At 42.3% G+C, this 13,812-nt stretch overlaps 1 protein-coding gene across 2 annotated transcripts in view; it reads left to right on the plus strand.

Annotated features, from left to right (window-relative positions):
• The first annotated feature begins 5,127 nt into the window (after nt 1-5,127).
• Nucleotides 5,128-13,812, plus strand: part of SLC11A2 (solute carrier family 11 member 2) — a 38,381-nt gene continuing 29,696 nt past the window's right edge. Inside the window, exon 1 of one of the 2 annotated variants that reach the window (XM_035002662.1) lies at nt 5,128-5,146. The gene's annotated coding sequence lies outside the window, so the exon portion shown is untranslated. Of the gene's footprint in view, nt 5,147-6,383; nt 6,455-13,812 lie in introns of those variants that run through there. The other variant, XM_035002663.1, reaches the window with a different exon arrangement.

A 13,812-nucleotide genomic window follows, 5' to 3' on the forward strand; every position in this document is an offset into this window, starting at 1 on the left:
GCTAAGGATGTGCTAAGTATATTGCTAGGTGCAGTGAATGATATAAAATAAAGTATGTATAGCTATATGACACTCATAATCTAGTGACAGAAATTAGAGAATAAACTCAAATAATTAATAAAAGGAAAAATATGAGCCCCAAAAAACCCCATAAAGGTTCAGGAGCAGTAGAAGTCACATCCTGTGAGAACCAGGAAAGGCTTTAAGGAGCAGGTAGCATTTGAGTTAGGTCTTGAAAAGTGGATGCTAGAACTGCGAGTGGAGGTAACAGAAGGTGCCAGAGCGTAGGGTCAGGCAAAATGGGAAAGAAAGAATATGAAATTCAATTGGAATGAAGGGTTTGCATGGTGAAGAAATAGAAGATGAGGTGGAAAGAAGGCTGAAACCATGATGTGAGGAACTTGGATTGTCAGATGAAGTCTATTCCGTATTTAAATGTGGTATGTGTGTAAAACATCCTCCACATGGCATGAAGTAGCACTCAGTTAATATGACCTCCCCTGTCCTTCTTTACTCTGCAGGCAATAGGAAGTTTCTAAGTGGGGAAGAGAAATGGTCAGGTTGATTGGGGAAATTGAGGCTGTTGAGGTCAGCGCTGTGGAGGCCCTAGCAAAAAGGTAGCAGTTGAAATAGAAAGGGACAATTGACCTTGTGCAGGTAGGCAACAGTAACTGGCATTATTATATGTGAGGGAGGATGAGGAATCCATGATGACTTTCAATTTTTAAGTCCCAAATACTGGGAATCTAGGGAAATTGTAAGAAAACCTGGTTTGAATAAAAAGGAGGATAGTTAGGAATGTTGACTTTCTAGCTGGACAACCAGGGAGAAAGTCCAAGAGGCAGTGGTAGCTCGGGAAAAGAGGGTGCAGGGAATAACGGCCTTTGGGAATCACTGTCAAGAAGGTGAAATGGTGCCATGGCTATGAAGCGATGTGACCATAGCCTTGGAGTCCTCCCTGAGGATACACCAGTGAACATGACAAAGTCCTGGCTCTCAAGGAGAAATACAAACCGTGAAAACAATTCAGTGGGGTAGTGCTATGGAAAAGGGAAGAATACAGCATAGTGCATCATAGGACTACATAGAAGACAGGCCTCACTCAGACACTGGGCTCATGGAAGGATTTTGGAGGAAGAAGCATTTAAAGTAAGACCTCAGTGGTGAGTAGGAGTTAGCCAGGTGAAGGATGCATAAACCAAGAATGTTCCAACAGAAGCACAGCATGCGAAAAGATGGGGAGGCAAGAAAGAACATTGGTACATTTGGGGAACAAAAACATAGAGGGAGCATCCTTATGAGGTTGGTATCATACCCAGTTCAGATAAAGAAATGAAACACAAAGATTTAATAACATATCCATGGTTTCCCAGCTGGTGAGACCTGGAACCCAGGTCTACTTTACTCTTAAGAGGTTGTTCTTTCCATTATTCCAACCTGTCCCACAAATGTCTCTAATGCTGGGTGGGTCCTGGTACTATTACATTGAAGTTGCTGAGATTAGGTAGAGTTAGAGGACTAAGGATTGAAACTAAGGAATGCCTACATTTAAGGAGTAGGAGGAAAGAGAAGAAAAACAGCAGTTGAAGAAAGTCGAGCAAGAGCAATCCAAATAGGAGAACTAGGGACGCCTGGCTGGCGCAGTCAATCAAGCGTTTGACTCTTGGTTTTGGCTCAGGTTGTGATCTCAGGGTTGTGAGATCCAGCCCTGTGTCAGGCTCTGTGCAGAGTCTGCTTGAGGTTCTCTCTCCCTCTCCCTCTGCTTCTCCTGCTCATGCTCTTTTCTTCTCTCTCTCTCTAAAATAAATCTTTAAACGAAACAAAACAGAACTACCCAGCAAACAGAGCATGATGGATTCCAAAGAAAGAAAGAGCTGGAAGAGGAGTGATACAACATTTCGAATGTGGCAAGAGCTGAAGAGTTTGTGGGTTCTGACCATAGGTGGCCAATGATGATATCACTTAGCTAACAAGAAAGTAATTTCAAGGGTGGATCACAAAGGGTGGAAAAATAAATGAGTGTTCAGGAAGTAGAGTGAGTGCAGATCACTTTTTCAGAAACACTGATTTTGGGTTACAGGAAGAATTAAGAAGAGAAGCCAACTCAGATGGAGGTAGCGGGTTTATTAGGAAGTGATCTTGAGATCACCAGTAAGGGAAGGGAAGGAAGCAAATCTGCACAGAAGGAGAAGCTGGGCTGTGACATAGGACAAAGGCTCAGCCAACCTTCAGAGCTGTCCCTCGTTGGGATGAGAAGGCTGAATCTTTATACTCCCACGTAAATCAGTCATTCATCGTGGTCTGCCTGAGAAAGGCGCATGACAGGACAGCTGAGGGCCATCTGCCAGCAGCATTCCCACTTCAAACAGCTGGAGTCCTAAGTCCTTCATTCTCAAAGGGGGTCCTGCCTGTGCATTCCAGCGTTTATCACAGGAATAGCCTTATAAGGCTAACAGAAGTCAAGGGGGGAATATTTTTAGGATTGGTAAGACTCAACTTTAGAAATAGATACATAAATAGAAACAGATATATCCTAATTATTATTTTGTAATGCCCTGTCAGGCAACATGTCAGCCATAACATATTAAAAAGTGGGCCAATACATTTATGAAACACCTCCCATATATTTGGCCTTTGTTAGCAGCAGATGTACAAAGATAAGATAATCACCCCTATTGAGAAGTTTACAATTTATTATTGTTATTTTTAAAGATTTTATTTATTTGACAGAGAGAGAGACAGCGAGAGAGGGAACACAAATAGGGGGAGAGGGAGAGGGAAAAGCAGGCTTTCCGCCCAGCAGGGAGCCCGATGCAGGGCTTGATCCCAGGACCCTGGGATCATGACCTGAGACGAAGGCAGATGCTTAACGACTGAGCCACCCAGGCACCCCAAAGCTTACAATTTAGTGGGAGAAGAAGAATGTACAAAAACAATAACCCAGTAAGGGGCTATGCTTATCTTATTTGTGCTTGTATCTGTACCACCCCATGTATGCCTAGCACATAGTAGGCTCTCAAATATACACAGAATGAGCCAGTGGTAGAGTAAAATAAGAGGTCCTTGGGTAGAAGACAAAATGTAGGGCTAATACTGCCTGGAGGAGTCAGGGGGGGTATATTTTAAGGGAAGCTTAAATAATAATAATAATAATGATGATGTTTTCCAGATAAGGAAGGGGAGGGGTGGGAGGAGTTAAATTCCAGGCAGCTGTTTCAGGGAAAACAAAAGCACCAAAAAGAATACTTGGGAGAGTGAGTAGAAGGTAAGTATGGAAAGAAAAGTCTTCTATTTCAATAAAGGGCACACATGATGCAAATACATATTGACATCTACACAGAAATGAGTTGGCTAGGGTGGTAATGTGGAATGTTCAGGGAACTTACAATAGGATGTTACGAAAGATCATTTTTGAGCTAGATTTAAATGAAAGGGAATTGTTTTAGATATACACAATAGAGGCAGTACGGTGTGGTAGTTGAGTGCTGGTTCTTGAAGAACAGATTTGTGTTCAAAGACTGGCTCTACCACTAACTAGGTGTATGTACTTAGGCAAGAAACCTTCCTAAGACTTAGGTTCCTAAACTGCAAAATATAGTTCCTGCCTTACAAATCTCTTGTGAGGAAAATTCATGTTTGTGATGTTAAATATGGTGTTTGATATAGATATATAAGAATTTAATTAATGTTGTCAGTAGGAATTGCAGACTTGGAGTATATATGAGTGGAGTGTGTATGTCGGGAGAAACTGCTGAGAAAGGAAACAGGAGATGTGGTAGAGTCTCATTGTAAAATCCATTCCTATTTTTGGAATTCCTCAAACAGGGCTTTTTCCTTCAACATTTTAGTTCGTGGATGATTTCATATGAACTTCCATTTTCCTGTGAAGCAGACAAATTGGTGGCCAACCCCATCTAAGGCAGCTCTATATTAGAGACATTGTCTGAGGTAGAACAAGGACAGGGAGCAGGTCAAGTTGTAATGATATGACTTTTAGTGCAGAGATCTTCATCTGGGTCCAGGGCAGGAGATCATAGATCCTTCTACTGACCCTATGACTATTCTGAGTAGGAAGCAGAGCCATTTGCTAGAAGCCTACTTTGACTAATATAAATCTATTAGTCTTTTCTTTCTTTTCCATTCGAAGATTATTTCTTTCTATCATACATATTTGCATATGTTTCTTATGGTATTAAGCAGATTTTCTTTAAAACTATCAGGAAACTTTCTGAAGGCAGCCACTTCTTGCTCCCAGTATCCCACCTCATTCTCCTCACCTCCCCCTTCTGTCTCCTTTCCACCTGTGCCTCCAGCTGGCCTACTAAACTATTTGCCAGAGGCATCATTTCCTCATTCTTTCAGTTCCCCTCCTCCCAGATTGAGAAATTCTGGACTTGCTCTGGATTTGTTTTTCTACAGTCTCAGGGTTTTGTTTTTTATCTTTTTCTTTTTTATCAGGCACCCCAGTCCTGGGTGGCTTTGTGGTCGGCCAATGGATCACTGATTAACCAGGCTGATGCCAGCAGGTCCCTCAGATCCCAAGGAATAGACTAGGCGGTATTTTTACCCGCATGCTGAGACTCCTCATAATTGCATCAGTCCTGTACACACCTATGGAAAATACTAGTAGACTGTCGGGCTTGGGGTTAATTGGTTTCAGCTCACACCTTAGGGGAGCAGAGTCCTAGCACACATGCTAGCCTGGTACAAGTGCCCAGACTGGCTTCACACTAAGGGGAGTGGCATCCGGAAGGAACGTAATTCCTTTTCCTCCACCCCTTTCGTCCACTGGCACTCACAGGCCGGCCTCCAGCTCCTGCCAAACGGATCAAAGATGTAATCTTAGAATAAAAGTTTTCTTTCTTTAATATCTAGGAGTGGCCGATATATGATGCTTCCCTTTTCATGGCAGGTCAAAGGTGAAATTTGATCAGGCTTTGAAGGTGTGGCTTGCCTCTTGAAACTCGCCGCGGTTGTCTTTACCAATGTAGTGTTGCTCAGGGCAGCCCAAAGTGCCCTTATCTAACCAAGGGAGGCGCACTTGTCTGCATATATAGAGGCAGGAGCCGACACTGGGAAAAGTCAAATCCAGTCGGCCCAATGAAGAAGCGACCTAAGACGGAGGAAGCTCCACACTGTGAGCTCAGTAAGTAGCCAGCAACTATACAAAAGCCCAAGGAGATTGCTCAGCTGAGCAGACCTGGAAGGGTGACAAGAATGGCTCCAGCCATTTTACTTTCTAGTTGCAGCAGAGGTTCCCAAAGGAAAGGTTCTGGTCTGGAGGGACTTCATCAAGTCTTGCTGAAACTACCCAGGTGTTTTGTTGAGAGATTGTCAGAACTAATTATTGTGTGTGTTTTTTTTCTCTCCAGGAGAAATTCTGTATGGAAACCAGCCTGTATCAGATAACTGACGATGCTCGGCCCACTTTTTTTGTCCCTGAGTTTTTTACTTTGTACTTGATTTGGATTTTTCTTTTTGCAGTTCACTCTCCTATCATCCTCTCTTGGACTCTTTTTACTATCTAATAAAATTTTCTCCTAGCAGTTTTTACATGAAGAAAGAAGTTGGAGGGGTTGATGCTTTTCCTTTCTAGGTCTACAATTTGGTCAAATAAGCTCGGTTATCTTTAATGTAAGCTGTAGGGGGCTGTCTAAGAATGTTTCTGGATGCTCTAAAGGACATTGTAGAAGAAAGTGAGGGTGGCTTGTCAGACCATTTTTCTTCCCTCTAAAGCGCTACTAGTCTGGCCATTATCTTCAGGGAAAGACTGGCGCGTGAGGTTGAGGCTGGGGCTGGAGCGGGTTTGCTTTTAGGTAGATAGAGATAAAGCCTGGGGGAAGAAGCGAGACAGACAGGTAGGATGGGAGTAGGGCACCTGATGCGGTGGAACTGGCCGCACTAGCTGATGTTCCGCGGTTCCTCCCAGGTGTGGATCGCTTTTGGTGAGGCTGCAGATACTATGATGTGACTCCAGGGACGAGAGGAGACGGTCCTGCCGGGTTGGCTAAACTTTATATAGTGGAGCCGTACCTCGTAGAGCAATGTCTACAGAAAAAAAGGGGCTCGACTGCCAGTATCTAATGTGAGGCAGCGGCTAACTACGGTAGGAAATTTAAGTGTCCCGGGAGCGCCCGCGCCGTGGGAACTTCCGAATCCGCACTCCGCGAGCAGGACCCACGCAAGCCAAAGGCTCCACTGGAGGCACCTCCCGCCGAGGCCGCTGCGGCCCCGCCTCCAGCCTGACCCGGGGGCGGGCGGAGCCTCGGGGCGCCGTCAGCTGGCCACGCGCGCCCGCAGCTACGGGGAATACGAGGAATCCAGCCAATAGGAATGTGCGACTGCCGTCCTGTTGGCCAATCGCGGGGCGTGTGGGGGTTGGCCCGCTTGGCTCTAGCTCCGGGGATATGGAGCTGCCAGCGCGAGGGGATCTTGTCAGGTGGTTGCGGAGCGGGTAAGGCGGCGGGCAGGCGAGGTCAGGGGTCACGCGAACGCGCCGCTTTCCCTAGGCGGCCCGGGAGGGCGCAGGGCGGCTAGAGGGTGGGCGAGGGAGCAGGCGCCGGGGCCAGTATGGGGTGCGCGGGGCGTCGTGCGGAACAGCGAGGGGCGGTGCGGGCGGGAGGGCCTAAGGCGCGGGGGGCCAGACGGAGCCGCATTCTTCGAAGGAAGACGGAGAGCGGGGGCGGGGGGGGCGGGAAGGGGACGCCTGAGGTTGTGGGGGCCTCGTCCCTTCCCCGCCGAGGCCTAGGAGAAATGGCCGAACGCCCGGCTGGACCTGCCGCCGCGCCGGGACCCGTGACCGAGGGTGCGCTAACCCGCTTCACGCCGCGGAGACCTGCACAGGGCAAGGTCCCGGCACCCTCCTCCTTATCTGCAGAGCTCTGGGCCCGCGCCCGCTCCCTGGGCCTCCCGCCGCACCTCTCCAACAATAAAGTTCACTTTAGTGCAGCCGACATCCGTGGAGCGCTTTCCAGTGCAGGGCCTGGGGAGGCCGCTGAGTACTCGTGTGTAGATTGGTTTTAGGGCTGTTTGTGCGCCTGCCAGGCTCCAGGTACTATTACGGGGGGCACTGTAGCACAGGGTGTGTAAGCGGGGTGGATGCTCTCCGACTGTTGGGTTTCCTGTATCCCTACTTTTAAAGCTGTCGCTTGTATTTTGATGTTCCGTCTTTGGATTCCTTTCCACTTTTGATTCCCCCCAAGACCCCACTTCATGTATCCGAGGATTTCAAAGAGCTTCCTTAAGGGAGAAGTTGAGAAACTTGGGCTCAAGTTTTCCTATGCATAAAATGAACCTATTTTCATATTGTCTATTGCCTTCAGAGGAGTGCTGTGAAGTTAAAGGAACGTGGCATATCTTTAACGTGGAAAACAAAAGGAAAATTCTGTGGAAGGAGAGGCAAGGGCAGATAGGCTTCCAGAAACTTTTGCTGGCCATTAATTTTAGTGAATATTGGTGAAACCGGGGGCAATGTTTACCTTGACTCCTGTGAAATCGAAGGCCTACCAGTTTGCACCACTTCTTGGCTGTGTAACCCTTTGAGCAAGTTGCTTAGCCTCTCGGTTCTTTTGTTTCCAGGGACTTAAAATGGGGATTGATAATATCAGACTTACAGGGTTGTTGGTGAGTATAAAGTAACAATACACATAAGGTGTTTAGAACAGTTATTGGCATGTAGGAGTTTGTATTGCTTATCTGTGCCTTCCTTCCCCTAAAGATTCCAAACTGAAGAATTCTGACATTACTACTTACTTAATTTTTGCTCAGAATCCGGAGCCTATTGTGAAAGAACCCTTAGGGCCTTGTTTTCCATCTACGGCAATAATGTTGACCTGAAGGTATAGTATAATTCCACATGATTAGAGGCTTTCTACTGGGTGTTTATTTTTAGCATTAAGTAAGGTTGGAAACTATCTCTATACTAGGTATGCCTGTGATAGCAGTGTTGGGTAAATGAAACCTCAGAACTTCTTTGTTTAGTTTTTCATCAGAAAATACTTCATTTACAGTCTTAGGCTAGGCACAGTTTGTTTTGGATCCAATACCAAAAAGGCCACGATTGCAGCATACTTGGTTTCTCATGTTTCCGGGATGGCTGTGGGACTCGGGAGGGGAATTTCTGGGCAGCCTGGGAGCACTTCTTGTTAGTGAATGGGGAAGCTTGGTATGAATCTAATCTTTACTGTTAGGATCTCAGCAGTGGTTCCTTGGATTACTCTATAGAGCAACTACTAAGCAGCTTTATTTCAGTTTTGACTCAGGGAAGTGAGGGTTAGAGGTCAGAGAATGGTATCCATAAAGTAGCATCTTTTGAGTGGGTGCTGTGGAGTCAGACATCTTTATTCCTTTTCTTCTCTCCATATACACAAATACAAATGTCTGCTGACAGATATATACCCTTTCTATGAGCTTAAAAGTCTCAAGTTTTCTTGTTATCTGGAAGGCACTACTGGAAGACTTCTGTCTTCTGATTCTTCCCTTCCATGAAAGCTGCTGTTTATACACATAGCATAATCACAAAATGAGAAACTCTGAATTTATGAAAAAGAGCATCGCTCACTGCAGCAGTATGCTGGCCCGATTTGGGTGAAGTATGGATGCTTTAAGTTCACTTATTTAGCTTTGGAATGAGATAGTTTGGTAGTTCTATGGGGTTGAAAGTTGGACGTTGGGTTTGTTGAGAGTACAGTGTCTTCTTGGAATCTCTTTACTTGTGCCTGAATAAAGAGGAAGGGGAGTGACATCTTCAAAGAGTTGAGTGTTTGAGGCAAAAGGGAAGCATTTTGCCCTAGTATTGTTGTCATCTTTGTCATCTGAGTGTCTGGTTTGAATAAAATATTTTGGAAAAGGAGGCAGGGAGCATTTGGATGTGCAGAATATAAGAATTTGGAAAACATTGACCCTCGTTGTCTCACTCATCAGATGACATTTATTCTTTTGATAATTTAACAAACATATATGGAACAATTAACACTTATTGGCCCATGGAGACACAAAGAACAGCCCTTCAGCTATCATCAGGAATATCATGGATAAAATGCAACATTGTTTGTATTATAAACTATAATAACATCAGAATGGAATATTAAAACATTTGGCTGGGAATGATAAAAATACATTTATTGTCTAATTCCTCTTCTACTTTTAAGTCTAGAATAACTTACATTTTTTTTAATGTAAGGATCAAAATTTCCAGTAAAAACTTAAATTTGGGAAGTTAGGGTCTTTTCTTTGTGCTTATTGCTAGTAGGTCGTCTTGGATGGGTTATTTTTGTTTGTTTTGGTCCCATTTATCACTAATGATCAAGTGTCTGTTAAAACTCCTAGGTAATGAAAGGAGAAGACTACAAGTTAATTATTAAGATTTTAACAGGCTCCAAAGAGCAAAAGGAGGCATATATGCAGTCAGAGAATCTTGTAGTAAGTGTTGTCTGTCTGTACATATAATTTTTCTTTGCTTTAAGAAAAGACATGTCAAGGAAAACTTGTACTCAAATTGTTAAGGCCAGGCTACATCCGAGAGACCAGTATGTGTCATTGGAATAAATGAGTTGAATGTAGTCTAATAATAATCATTCTTCACATTTAATTACTCAAGCAAGTATGAGGGCAAAACATTTTTTCTGAGGCATGAGTGGGTATAAGTTGGTTTAATAGACTGTCTTATTTCAATATAAAGGGTGTCTGAAATTGTTCACAGAGCTTGGAGTTGTGTTCTGGGATTGATGTGTCAGGTCGGGAGGCCAGGTTGGTTCTCCCAAAGGGAAACATGCTGCTATATACCTCTGATCAGGAGGAAATCAGAGGAGGTTCTCTGTATGAGAACTGAGAGGAGCAAAGACCAAGCTATATAGAGGTAAGACTTAGTGCCCCTGACATGTCAGCAGCCAAAGAGGTGTGCTGGTTAAGCCTCAGCAATGGGCAGAGAAAGTGTTCTGTTTAGTAGGTATCAGGCCCTTCTAATTCTGAAGTCTGGTTGATGAGTGATATTTTTGTCTAAGAGATCAGTACTTCTTGACAGCCTGGCCACATTTCTCCCGGCTGTTATCGTCTTTGACACCCAGGCAGCCAGTTTCATTATCAACTGTCCTCTTTCTCCCCATATCTGACTCCCTCCCTCCTTGCTGCTTAACATTTTCTTTTTCTTCTTTTTTATCATTAGATGTTCTCAATGTCAGGTTTTTCTTTCAACTCTAAAACATAGATTCTCAGAAGTCCAGCTCAGGTGAGAAACCACAGGCTTGATGTTGAGTTGAAATTGTGGTCTCTGGTAGATTAAGCAAGATTCTCCCAATTTTGAGATTATTCTATGGTATATAAAGTCAGTAAAATGAAGAACAGCCTAAGTTGGTATCTTAATGGCCATTGTGCTAGAGTGAGAAAGAGAGACACACATACAGAAGCCCTGTTGTGTATTAAGTGCATGATACAATAGGAGTACTGTTTGTACTTTATGAACTGGGCGTGTTTATGTGGCTTTTGGCTGAAGACATTCTCTACTTAGGTAGTGAAGATTAGAATTTCGAGACTTTTTTCTTTTTCTTTTTTTTTTTTTGAGACTTTTCTTAAACTGACTCCACAGGGACTTTTCACTTTGCTTCTTCGCAGAAGTAGGTGTAATCAGTCCTCAAACCTATCTTTTCTTCATTTTATGTCAAATTCATTTTCATAAGAGAAAAATAGGATACACTTATACCTAAATTTTAAAAATTCTAAACTTCACATCCTCAAGAATAATTTAGAAATTCACATGGCTTTTTAAAAAAACTCATTATTATAGTTGACATACAATGTTACCTTAGTGTCACAACAGTGATTTGACAATTCTATACATTATGGGATGCTTACCACTGGTAAGTGGAGTTACCATGTGTCACCATATAATGTTATTACAGTATTATTGACTATATTCCCTATGCTGTACTTTTCATCTCCATGATCTATTTATTTGATAACTGGAAGTTTGCACCTCTTAATCCCTTTTCACCTATTTTGCCTATCTTCCCTTCCACCTCCACTCTGATAACCATCAGTTTGTTGTCTATATTTAAGAGTCTGTTCATTTGTTTGTTTTGCTTTTTAGATTCCACATATAACTGAAATCATATGGTATTTGTCCTTCTCTGACTTATTTCTCTTGGCATAATATCCTCTAGGTTCATCTGGGTTGTCACAAATGGCAAGATGTCATTCTTTTTTACGACTAAGTAATAGTCTTGTGTGTGTGTGTATTTATCACTTTTTCATTATCCTTTTATCTATCTATACACACTTGGGTTGCTTCCATATCTTGTCTATTATAAATAATTCTGCAGTAAACCTAGGGGTGCATATATCTTTTTGAATTAATGTTTTCATGTTCTTTGGGTAAATGCCCAGTAGTGGAAATACCAGATCATACGATATTTCTATTTTTAGTTTTTTGAGGAATCTCCATACTGTTTTCTACAGTGGTTGCACCACTTCACATTCCCACAAACAGAGCCCAAGGGTTCTCTTTTCTCCACATCGTCATAAACACTTGTTTCTTGTCTTTGATACTTGCCATTCTCACTGATATGAGGTGATAGCTCATTGTGATTTTGATTTGCATTTCACTGATGATTAGTCATGTTGAGCATCTTTTCATGTGTCTGTTGGTCATCTGTACGTATTTGGAAAAATGTCTATTCGCGTTCTCTGTCATTTTTAATCAGAATTTTTTTATTTGTTTTCAGTTTTAGAAGTCCTTTATATATTTTGGATATTAACCCCTTATCAGATATATCATTTGTAAATATCTTATCCCTTTCTGTAGGTTGCCTTTTTGTTTTGTTGATGTTTTCCTTTGCTGTGCAAAAGCTTTTTATTTTGTGTGGGGGCACCTGGGTGGCTCAGTTGGTTAGGCATCTGCCTTCGGCTCAGGTCGTAGTCCCAGGGTCCTGGGATCAAGCCCCACACCTGCTTCCCCTTCTGCCTCTCTCTCTCTCATGAATAAATAAATAAAATCTTAAAAAAAAAAAAAAAAAGAGGGGCGCCTGGGTGGCTCAGTCATTAAGCGTCTGCCTTCAGCTCAGGTCATGATCCCAGGGTCCTGGGATCGAGCCCCACATCGGGCTCCCTGCTCCGCGGGAAGCCTGCTTCTCCCTCTCCCACTCCCCCTGCTTGTGTTCCCTCTCTCGCTGTCAAATAAATAAATAAAATCTTTAAAAAAAAGAAAGAAAAATTTTTTATTTTGGTATAGTCCCAGTAGTTTATTTTGCTTTTGCTTCCCTTGCCTGAGTTATATCCATAACTATGTTGCTAAGGCCAGATGTCCAAGAGATTACTTCCTATATTTTCTTTTAGGAGTTTTATGGTTTCAGATCTCACATTTAGGTCTTTAAATCATTTTGAGTTTATTTTTGTGTATGGTGTAAGAAAGTGGCCCAGTTTCATTCTTTTGCATGTTGGCTATCCAGTTTTCCCAACACCATTTGTTGAAGAGACCGTCTTTTTTCCATTGGATAATCTTTCCTGCTTTGTTGAAGATAAATTGACCATATAGTTGTGGGTTCATTTCTGGGTTTTCTGTTCTGTTCCATTGAACTATGTGTCTCTGTTTGTGCCAATACCATCATCAGGGAAGTACAAATCAAAACTATAAGGAGATATCACCTCACACTAGTCAGAATGGCTAAAATTAACAACACAGGAAATAAGAGGTGTTGGCGAGGATGTGGAGAAAGGGGAACCCTCTTGCACTGTTGGTGGGAATGCAAACTGGTGTAGCCACTCTGGAAAACAGTATGGGGGCTCCTCAAAAAGTTAAAAATAGAACTCCCTTAAGACCCAGCAGTTGCACTACTAGTTACTTACCCAAAGGATACAAAAATACAGATTCAAAGGGTTAGGTTAGGGATTTCATTGAATCTATAGACTGCTTTGGATAGTATGGACATTTTAACAATATTAATTCTTCCAACCCATGAGCGTTGGTGAATCTTTCCATTTGTTTGTGTCATCTTCAATTTGTTTTATCAATGTCTTGTAGTTTTCAGAGTACAGGTCTTTCACCTCATTGCTTAAATTTATTCCTAGATATTTTATTCTTTTTGGTGGAATTTTAAGTGGGATTGTTTTCTTAATTTCCCTTTCTGTTACTTTATTTTAGTGTATAGAAACACAACATATTTCTGTGTATTAATTTTGTATCCTGCGACTTTACTGAATTCATTTCTTAGTTGTAATAGTTTTTTGCTGGGGTCTTTAGGATATTCTGTATATAATATCCTATCATCTGCTAATAGTGCCAGTTTTACTTCTTTTCCAATTTGAATGCCTTTATTTCTCTCTGATTGTTGCAGCTAGGACTTCCAGTACTATGTTGAATAAAAGTGGTGAGAGTGGATGTCCTTGTCTTGTTCCTGATCTTAGAGGAAAGGCTTTCAGCTTTTTACTATTGAGTATGATGTTAGCTGTGGATTTGTCATATATGGCCTTTATTATGTTGAATTATGTTCATTCTATACCCACTTTGTTGAGTTTTTATGATGAACAGATGTCCTATTTTGTCAAATGCTTTTCCTGCATCTATTGGGATGATTGTATGGTTTTATCCTTCCTCTTGTTAATATGGTACAGCACATTGATTCGTAGATATTGAACCACCTTTGCATCCCTGAAATAAATCCCACTTGATCATGATGAATGATCCTATTAATGTATTATTGAATTTGGTTTGCTGATATTTTGTTGAGGGTTTTTGCATCTATATTCATCAGGGATGTTGGTCTGTAGTCTTTCTTTCTTTCTTTCTTTCTTTCTTTCTTTCTTTCTTTCTTTCTTTCTTTC

This window comes from Mirounga leonina, unplaced genomic scaffold (genome assembly GCF_011800145.1).
Source record: "Mirounga leonina isolate KUSES-001 unplaced genomic scaffold, KU_Mleo_1.0 Mir_126, whole genome shotgun sequence".
Taxonomy (NCBI): Eukaryota; Metazoa; Chordata; class Mammalia; order Carnivora; family Phocidae; genus Mirounga; species Mirounga leonina.